The sequence below is a fragment of the Erigeron canadensis genome, chromosome 6 (genome assembly GCF_010389155.1).
Source record: "Erigeron canadensis isolate Cc75 chromosome 6, C_canadensis_v1, whole genome shotgun sequence".
NCBI lineage: Eukaryota > Viridiplantae > Streptophyta > Magnoliopsida > Asterales > Asteraceae > Erigeron > Erigeron canadensis.
In genome coordinates, this window is record NC_057766.1 from 29881570 (window position 1) to 29892986 (window position 11417).

At 34.8% G+C, this 11417-nt stretch overlaps 1 pseudogene; it reads left to right on the top strand.

Moving 5' to 3' along the window:
- The first annotated feature begins 3257 nt into the window (after nucleotides 1–3257).
- LOC122604666 lies at nucleotides 3258–10759 on the top strand (annotated as a pseudogene).
- The last annotated feature ends 658 nt before the right edge of the window (nucleotides 10760–11417 follow it).

An 11417-nucleotide genomic window follows, 5' to 3' on the forward strand; every position in this document is an offset into this window, starting at 1 on the left:
ACTACACAATTCGAGAAGCTTATCAATAACACACTTCATTCACTAATTGGTCTGTAGCACCCCCCCCCCAACCCTCCATGTCCGGTCATTTCCGTATTTGGTAAGTTTAACTTAAAACATAATAGCTTATGATCGATAATAGGCCGACTCTATTACTATCATAAACTATTTCATTTTAAACCAATCTTACGAAACACTTCAACTCTCAAACATAAAACATTCAAACCTAAGGTCAAAGTCAAAGTCAAATTTTCCTATGGTTCAAGTCTAGGCATCTTAACTAAAAGATCAAAACCTAAATCCCTTGAACCATGGCTCTGATACCAAAAATGTAACGACCCAAACCTTTTTAAAACAAAATCGAATAAACTTTTATTATTATTTTTTTTTTGGTGTCCACTGCGGCGCAGTGGAAATTCTCTGCCAAAAGTGAAAGAAAACTCACTGCGGCACAGTGAAGCAGAACCCGTTCACTGCGGCACAGTGTTATCTCTCGGCAAACAAAAACCAAAAGCCCACTGCGGCGCAGTGAGCTAAAACAGGCTCCCACTGCGGCGCAGTGGGGGCTACCTGCAGCCAACCACTTGTTCAAAATCAGGTTTTCTCGCACTTAACCCTAAAAGTTAAACCAAAACACCATTTCAACTTCAACATTTCCGAATGCCAAAACATGACCTTTAAAGCATATAAATCATCCATACATTGAAATCATTCCTTTTAACAAGACTTTTGACTACAAAATTTCACAAGCGGGTCAATAACCCTACTTGGGTAATTGTCAAGTTAGTTACAAATTCCACCATTTCCAAAGTTTCCAACGCAACTACAACTTTTCAGAAGTTCATCCAAAATAATTTGACCAAGGAACATGTATCAAAAGCCAATGGGTATCAAAAGGGATCATCTACCCAAATTATCCAAAATGCCAACCTTCCAAATGGCAAGAGCTTCCAAATTCTAACTTCACTCGATCACTTCTTTACCTTTGCTACTACCAACTCCTATAAGAGAGTTAAACAACTAAAACATAAGCAACGCTTAGTGAATGCATACACATATAATCATAATCATGTCATTTCAACTTTGTGCATCAAGCACCATATAAGCCTAGCAAGCTAGCCTTTGCATACATTTCAAACAACATACATTCATTTTCAACATGGCCATGGATAATTTGGCTAGTAGGAATTTACCCACCTACTAGCTCTTATAAACAAATTGACTAGTAGGAATTTACCCACCTACTAGTTCTAACAACAACTATCAAATGGGTCATAGGAATTTACCCACCTATGACCTCTAGTAACAAGAGCATGATTATATGCATATACACTCACCTTAGACTTGGCTAGTTGACACAACAAGGCTACAAGATCAACAATTTAATCTTCAACACCTATACAAGAGTAACCACATATCAACTATGAGTTCCATGACTCACTACTTACATTCAACAACTTTAAGATTATGGTGTTTGGCTACCAAACACTTTCCAAACAAATCTTCAATTTCTCAAAATAAAGCTTTATTTTATAAACACTAGCCAAATACCATGAGATTCTTACCAAAGGGGATTCTCACTAACAACAAATTCTTTCAATCAATAATCCATAAATCCTTCGAATTTAGTTAGAGTCTTACTTGAATACCCCAATAGCAAAAAACCCAACTCTAAGGCTAGGAACCCTAATTTTAAATAACAAATCAAACTAGGGTTATGAAATCTATACCTCAAGAATGGGAAACAAGGAATTAGGGCTTTCAATATTGAAATTCTTCTTCTTTTTCTTCCTTAAAGAATCGGTCACCACCACCTCCAAGAAAGCCCCAAATTTCAATTCTAACACAATAGGAGATGATTGTTGATATAGTTGTAGGATTGAAATTCTTAAATTTATGAGTGAAGATTCAATTGCATGGATAATGGAAGAATTTTGAGACCAAAGGGATAGTAGGGAAATAAGTGAACTTGAAGTGGGAAAACATGAATCAACAACATAGTGGCTGGCTTTTCTCCCTGCTAGCCACGTCCCACCTTGCATTTTGTGGGTAAAATACCCGCTAGCCACTAAAGTTCTAACTAAATTAACCCCTTCACTCGAAATAAAATACTAGGAACTTAATTAGATGTCAAAACTACGAAAAGGGTTAATTTTTTATTACCTTAAAATACTTGGATGTTACACACATCTTTTGTGTTATTTTCTCTCTAATATCCCTCGCACCTCTCGCCATTAAAAAACCTCAAATTAGTTTTCTTAGGATTTCAATTTTCATACTTCATGATTTTTCAGATTTAGGATAAGAAATGAATGATAATAAAAACTCGATGCCGATGATGATTGCATGTGAACAACTATTATGATTTGGGTGGTGGTGGTGGCTATGGCGGGGAGTTTGTAGCATATTGTAAGGGGTGACTTATTTCCAGCGAATGCGGTATGAATAAATTTTTTGTTTATTCACAAAGCAAAATTAGGCGTGAGATATGATGGAGTTGGGATGATGTGTGGGGCCTGACAGCGTGGTCTGTAATGATCTGATGAGATTCCCGGTGGGGGTGAGCCGGAAGTGATGACCGGAAATATGTTTATTTTGTTTTGTATTTTAGCGTATGAATTTGGCATTGCTTATTGGGATGTGGGGATTCGATTAGGTGTACCAGTAAATAGATTGCAATATAAAGAATTTCGGAAAAGCGAAGTGATTGGTTTTTAGTCCATAGAGTTTTGTAAATGAAATTGCGGAGTGAGATGAAAAGGTGTTTATTCAAATACTATTAGGCAAAAGGTTGCGATGAAAGTGTTATCAGGATCAGTTCAAAAAGCACTTTTAGCAGAAAATCATCAAAGTTTGATGTTGCCGGAAAATGAATTGCCAGAGAAGATGATGTTGCCGGAAAAAAGGGGTTAGGTTACCTGTATGGAGGAGTGATGACTTGATAGCTTACATGGCAGTACACATCATTAATTTCATCTATTTATATTATCCAAAATTAAATAGAAATTGAAAAGTGACTGACTACCCGTACGGAGCTCCACTAAAGATGTTTTAGTCGTTATTTTTAGTCGTTTTACTTCCCTCCCTCGGATAACAATTTTTTTTCCAGAACCTCACAATAACAAAAATGTCAAATTAGCCCTAAATTAAATTTTCCCAAAAAATTGAAACACATATAAAACGGTGCCAAACGCCATCGTCTTCTTCCCCAAACTTCAGAACCATCAACAATGGAGGAAGTTAAAAATATATTCGAAATGGCAATAACCGTATTTTGCTTAGCAGTTTCCATTGTATTTTTTCTTAAATACAGAAAACGAAAACCCATCACCATCAAGAACATTCATTCATGCTACTTAAAATCTCAAGATAAACCTCAGCACACGTTTAAACGTGTTTTGGCCAACAATTCCTATTCTCCATTTGATCATCTGCAACTCCACGGTTACTTCTTTTTTTTTTTACCCATTACCTTTTCTACATTTCAACTCAATTCAATAGTTAATAGCTTACTTTTTATTTTGTTATTGCCATTAGGGTTTGTGAGATTGGGTCGGTTTTGACCTAAAACCGAAACTCGAACCTATACTTTCGGTTTTTGAAAACAAAAAACCATTGGATTCGGTGATTGGGTTGGCTTTCGGTTTTTTTATATTCTTGCACTAATAACTTTAGATTTGGATCTTTATTATATGATTTGGTCAGTATTGGTTGTATTCAGTGGTTTATAATACGTCGAACACTTTCTTTACATCAATTATGGATTCGAATTGATATATCATCGAGTTAAAGCTGGCATTGCAATGTTAGTGTACATATAAGTTTTTTTTAGTGTACAGACAAGCTCCTTTAAGTAAATTGTAAAGGGAAAGTGATTTACGCTTCAAAGTATTAACATCAATATGTTCGTGATGGATATATGCTAGGAAAGTAATAATCTAATGGGAGTATTTTCACAAAAAAGTTATGATAAAAAACAGAGCACATGATCAATGTTGACCATGGTGTATGCATAGATATATATATAAATTAGAATATTTATTATTTATGGTTCGTTTCGGTTTTTGCATATGAAACCGAAACCCGGACCGATTCATTCAGTTTTTAGAGAACCAAAACCAAACCAATCCGTCGGGTTCGGTTTAATCGGTTCGGGTTTTATGGTTTTTTCGGTTCGGTTTTTGCTCACCCTTAGCGGTTTTATTGTTGTGAAAGTGTAAATTGTTTTTGCCAAAATTTCAGAACTAATTATTTTGTTCTTTTGATGTAACTACCTTTATTTTGTTGACCATTTATAGCAGTTATATGGCTGTTGCTATAGAATTTTTACTTACATAGATTGATAATGAAATAAAAGGTTGTTGCATGCTAAAAAACAAAGTAAATAGTTTGTTATGTGGATGAGTATTTGATGAAAGTATCTGCATTTTGACAAGAATATAGCTATTGGCAATGTGGAAATCGAATGTTAACTTGTGATCAATTGCAGATAATTTTACAGTATTGCATCCTTATCAATCTGAGGTTAAGGCTTTAATAGAGAAACCACCATTGGGAATTAAGTTTTCCAATGGAATTACGGATATGGGTAAACATTATATATGGGTCGACAATGAATTGAAGTTAAAAGAAGTTGTCGAGGTCTTGAGTAATGAGATAGCATTTGGAGTTGATACCGAGCAGCACCAGTTACATTCCTTTATGGGGTTTACAGCCCTAGTCCAGGTTTGGGCGTATAATATTTTTTAAAACAATATTATTATCGGGCCTGTCAAGCTGATGGTTTTAATGTGCCGCTTGTATTCTAATTGCAGATTTCGACAAAAGATTTTGATTACTTGCTAGATACCATCAGTCTACATGACTGTATGGATGTTATTCGCCCCGTATTTGCTGACCCCAAAATTTGGAAGGTACTTTAGGTTTCCACCTTCATATGTTCTTCGATAATTGTTCCGTTTTTTACTTTCCGTGCTTTATTGTATATGAAAATTAATACACATTAAACTCTTACTTCTTCTGTTCCAATAAAGATACATTTACGTTTTTTCTGTACTCATCAAACGCAAATGCTATTTATTTATTTTTACCAACTTATGCTCTAAAATATAAAGTTTTTTTATTTGTTTCATGGTGACATGGTTATTATTCTCTTACAAGAACTTATGAATGCACTATGGTTTTGAAGTTCTGAACAGTTTGTTAGTATTGTACACCCCCATCTTCTTTATTGAGTTTTTTAGCTTGATATTATACATGGTTTGCTTGTTTAGATCTTCCATGGTGCTGATAATGACATTTTATGGCTACAAAGAGATTTTCATATATATGTTGTAAACTTATTTGACACTGCGAAGGTGAGATTTGGTATGACCATGGACAATCTGTCTATGTTTAGTCACGTGTTTCATGAAATATAGTTTCTCCTTATTTGCTCTTCAATTGTTTTTAATAGTTGAACGTATGTTTGTTCGACTTTTGGTGAGTAACTTGCAGGCATGTGATTTGCTATCAAAGCCACATAGATCCTTAGCTTATTTACTTGAGGAATATTGTGGTGTCACCACAAACAAACTTTATCAGGTACAAAAATTAGTCTTTATCTAATCTAGACACTTTTTGGTCAGCTTAGTCACAATAACTTCTTAATTTACTCTGAGAAAGAAAGGCCTTTTCTGAATGCTGCTTAACGTATATTTTTTTCTTTCTTTTGGGACATCTGGAACTTTAGCGTGAGGATTGGCGACAACGTCCTTTGTCAGTAGAAATGGTTCAATATGCACGGATGGATGCCCACTATTTGCTATACATTGCAGATTGTCTTGTTTCTGAGCTCCAAAACAATGGTATGCGTACTCTACCTGTCTCCCTCCCGGCTATTTATCTATAATAACACATAGAATTCTTACTGAATATTAAAGCTATTTGCATTATAATTGACATGATATCCTTTTTGAGTTTCCGTAGTTGATACAAATTGTAAAAGCATTTTTGTTTACCAACTAGTGCCTAATAAATGGCTCCATCATCTTAGATCGTCCTACTGCTAGAGCAGCTTGTCTGGGTAACAGATTAACAAACCAATGCATAATAAAATTTCTAGAAAATATATCTTGTATTTTACCATTTTTGTGTACTGTAGTATTAAAGTTAATACGAGTACTTAATAGTGCATCTGAAAATTAAGCGTGTTTTGACGACAAACTAGATCTTTATATTGGTGCCATCGGGCGTTCGAATGGCTTGTGTCTTCATCTTTTCAACAAGGAATTAGAAGAATGCCCGGGACAGTGTGCTGCGTCTTCAATTATTTCCAGACACTTGAAAAATCATGGAAGTATTAAAGTCGACATGCAGGTAGAGTCTTTCGTCATTTTTCTGTTTCTTGATTAAAAAGGATTATTTCTTATATCATCATTGTGTAATGTTCTATGCAGTTTGAGGATCTTGTTAGACGTTTATGCTTTTGGAGAGATCTGATGGTAAGCAGTTTGTTAGTTGGTTTTACCTTCTTCTTTTCAAGGTGGCAATTTCAACTCTTTTATGTTGAAAATGGGTATTTAGGTTGTATTTTGTTCTCAGTGGGCCAATTATGAATAAATCAAAGATCGCTTGATATTTTATGATGAAATTAAGTTTTATTTTATTAATATTTTTTTGTATAGATATAGTTATGAACTTTGAAAGAAGTGGATAGAAGTGTTGATTGTCTGCCTCAACTTTAATCCGCACATGATAGTTTTGTTCCATACTCAATTTAACCTATTATCTAACTTCCCATTTTTCTGCCTGTAATATCTGTTGATTTTAGGTTCTTTTCTATTTATATATTGTTTCAGGCCCGTATTCATGATGAGAGCGTTAAATATGTACTATCTGATAATGCTGTTGTTGCTCTTGCTGAAACAATTCCATTAACAACAACAGATATCTGCACCACAATATCACAAGCTGATATAGACGTTGACGTCAGTCTAAATTCTTCTTCCCCTCACTTCCCATCCCCTGTTGTCTTGAGTCATGTAGACTTCCTTCCTCACCTTCTACAAGATGAGATCAAGAATTTTGATGATATATACCAAGACATGGTTGTCAAGTATCTCGGTCAAAATGGCTCTTGCCCTTTGTCTCTTTATAATAACCGACTGCTGTCTAAAACAAACATTGACCTATCGAGTAGACTGGTTTCAAAAGGAAATAGGTATAAAAGTTCAGACCAAGTTGCTGGAAAGGCGAACCTTTCGGTCAAGAAGACCTCCTGCAAAGCTCCACCCTATCATGACTACAGAATATATACCAGTGACGGGAAACTGTATTGTTACTGTGCCCAAAAGAAGTTTGATTGGTTAGTAATAATATTATATAGTTATTACAACTTGAAGTAGCACCTACCATTTTTTAGATGTTTGTATACTCGAGAAAAGCAGTCAGTTGCATATTAGCCTAAATAAGTAAAGTTGTGAGATAAGCCGTTCTTAGTTATGGTGTAGAAGGTACAGTTTTCAATAACTTTTCAATCTTGGTCATTTTATCATTTGCTTTTTATATGTAGATAATTAGAATTTGCCAAACTTGAACATATAGGATTATATGATAATTTCAACAACAAAAAGCAGAGGCACACACGGAAACTTTTTTGTTGGGAAGTGATATAGGTACCTTGGTTTTTGATGAACTTTCAATACGGTACAAAATTTTTAACATACTATGCAAACATCTAATGCATAGACCTTGTAAGTCATTTTTATTATAAACATAGATTATTTTGTAAAATAATATTGTTTCTGCAATTATATTTGATCGACTTATCATCAAATTTGGTCAAAAAGTGTTTTAGATCAACCTGACCTGTTTAGACTGCTACAGAGAATAACCCTTTTTGACGGCATAACTAAACGGCTTGACTCGCTAGATTTTGCCACCTCAATGCATAACTGTTATGCTTGCAGGTATCTACGACGGAGTTTGGCAAAATATTTTAATGATGATCGACAAGCCATTATGCTTCTTTTTGAACCCATAGGGCGCCCGGGTGTTGAAGGATTCGATTTCTGTATCCAAAGTAAGAGAAATAAGTGCGTAGGTTGTGGTGAAGAAAACCAGTATTCCCGATATAATATCATCCCATCGTGTTATCGGAAACACTTCCCAAACAATATAAAGCTTTACAACCGACATGATATTGTTCTACTCTGTGTAACATGTTATGCAAAAGCATATTCTTCTGCTGAGGAACACAAGAAAAAAGTAGCTTTAGAATTTGGGCTACCTCTATCTTTACACGAAGTGTCTAATGGTGAACAAGATATTAGGGGATCTTCTGTATTGAAAGTTGGTGATGGTGGTGTGTCTCTTTCACAGTTTCAAGCTGCAGCAGTGACTCTTATAAGGCATGGATCTAGGATGCCACCTCAGCTCCGTGAAGAATTTAAACAGGTACTAGTGTGTTTCAAATGTTGGGGTCTTTAATGGAGTGATATAACTGATTCTGACATTCTGTTACATATATATATATATATATAAGAAAAATTGCATCTGCTCCCCCTATTATATAACCGGTCCCAATCCTGTCATCCCTACCTATTCTTCTTCTCTGGGCAGTCACGATGAATTTATCTATCAATTCCATTACCTTATCCTTACACACCAGGCTATGACAGGAGTATATATTATAAGGTATAAGACCAAAGAGAGTGGCGCCCATATATATATAGATTTGGCAATGTGGGAGGATCTCTGGATTTTGGGTAGAAACGGATAGGATATCTTGGGTTGGGTTGTCCCTCTTACCCTTTATTATCCCTTGCAAAGCATCTTGTTAAATTTGACGTATTAAATTTTAAGCTCTGTTCAAACAGGCGATAGATGCTCCGAGGCGTTAAGGGTAAAAAAAAAGTCTAGGCACTATGCGAGCGCCTTATGTACAAACAACTCATTTTTTCGCGAAATACTTGTATGAGTTGTGTCAACCTTAAATTCCATTTTCTTCTAAAGAAATGCTTTAAACAGGCTTATAATACATACCATACTTCACGTCTTCACATACACAACAAAAGTTTTCACATATATGTAGTGACTAGAGCATCAATGTTAGGATATCAATAGTTATTGTAATATTAATATGATATCATATATAAAGGTTATATATAATATCATATTTAATATTATAATATATATTAATATCCTTTTAGTGTCGTGGTATTGGAACCCAAAATTCGTGGAAGACGTCATTGGTTGTTACTTACATATAAAAGTTGTATACAACATATAATCTATAAGTATGATTATTAAATCTAACTACATAAACTATGTGATTACAACAGTTAATCTGTTAAGTAAGGTGATTAAAAAGTTTTCATGCAATAAAAGTTCACTGTTGACGACTTTTGACCTATTTTTTGTTTGTTAAACTTTTTAATTTGATCAGCTAGTGGCAAAATTAACTCAAGACGACTTCCTGCATAAATAAATGGGTCATAATTGCTTAATATTATCCATGTTATTCATTCATTTGCTTATGTATCGAGTTATTCTGTGGTTCATATGCTGTTGAATTTGTGGCACTGTATTCAGGGTGTGCAAGTATCTGAACCTGCAAAACCAGAACCATAATCCCAAACCGGATTAACCAGTGTGTTCTGGAGTAAGCTAGTTCTCTAGAATTTAAATCTTTTGAAGCTCGATTTAATGATATTGTGTATTTTAGCTGGCGATAATAAACCCCAAGATTGCTTTTGGTCTATGCTCTGGTTTTAGACAAACTGTTCCTAGGTCATAAACAAGTAGTGCTGAACCAGTTTAGATTTGTCTACTTTTTGGCTCCATTATTTTCAATTTGCAGTTTCGGGATGGTCAGGTTTGGCCGGATGATTGTCCAAACCTATATACTAATACTTGTAATAAGTAAAGTTGGACCATAATCTGGACATAGAGAATGGTCTATTGATGTATAAAGGTTAGTTATACTTCTACTTAGATACGATAAGATGGGCAAGGCAGGCCCGCTGAAAAAGGCTTGGTTGATGTTTAGTGCAGTTCGATACGGGATAGTAGGTTGCGTTGATCCCAAAACACTTATTTGCGCATTTTTCAATGTAGCAGTCAGTAATGAATGAGTATAAGAGTTAACGAGATTATTACAGAAGTTATTCAAATTCTTCTATAAAGCATTTTAGCATGTTGTATATTTGTATGCATAAAAAATTACACCTCCAGCGACTTTCAATTTGATTGACCTGTTTCCTTTCCAGACATTTTTTCTCATTTGACCTGTTATAGATATAGATTATAAATAACTCTAGTTGACCAATTAGTAAGAAAATGGGCTGCAATTTTTGCATCTAGTTAACGTGTTAAACTAGTTTTTGTAGTGGTAGCTGACTTTGAGCCTTTGTGAACACGGGCCTCATGCTTATCTATATTGCAGGTGGTCATGAAGTACTATGGAGGCAGTGATGTATCAGAAAAAGACTTGGAAAATGCATTACTAGTTGGAGCTAGTCCTCGTAAGAAAAGAAATTTTGAGAAAAAGTTAGGTGACGGTGTGGGCTGCGCTTCAGGTAGTTCAAAGCTGTCTCAGTTAAGCCATCAATTACATGGGAAACAAGTGGTTGATTATCTGCTAAAGGAACACGGAGAAGAAGGGATTTTTCAGTTTATACAAAGATGGAGACAAGTATTTCTTAAAGCCATTCTTCCCCGTTATTTACCTATTGGTTGGGATGTGAAAGACAGGTACATTGCTTTTTTACATCCCTGAATTTGACTGTGATTCGACACTCCTTGTTCATTCTAACATATGATTCTAGCTTTAGGTTCTAAACTTTTTTTTAACATGTCACGTTTTAATCTTAGTCAAGTTATAAATATGAACTTTCTAGACTCTTATTTTGATGGTTTTCTTACCTTTGGGTAATTTGTATAGGAGATAAAATTGGAGAGTTGACTCAGTTGAGTAAGTAGTTTCTGATGGCTGGCTTATCATGTGCAAGAAATGCAAGAAGACAGGTAAGAGAAGTTCAGAACAATAGTTGATGGTTTGATGGTACTTTTAGGTTAGCTAACCAAACGTATATTCTTCCGGCATATATGTCTATTTTGGGGAAAGGATAAAACCAAGAAAAAGGCTTTAATGAAAGGTGGCCAGTTGAGTAATATTAGTTTGGAACAATTGGGTCATTAGAATGGACAGGGTATATGGAAATTAGTTAGCCATGATCTAGACAAAAATGTATTTGAATGATTTGTTTTGATACATGATTATGTATCTGAATGATTTATGTTCCATGCTTAATACTACTGATCCATTATGTATTTGAATGATTTACTTTATGCGAAAGATTCAAATGGTAAGTTTTCATTACTCGGCTTACTCATTCAGAAAACCTACATTTTTCCATCCTCTATCTTTGAACCAT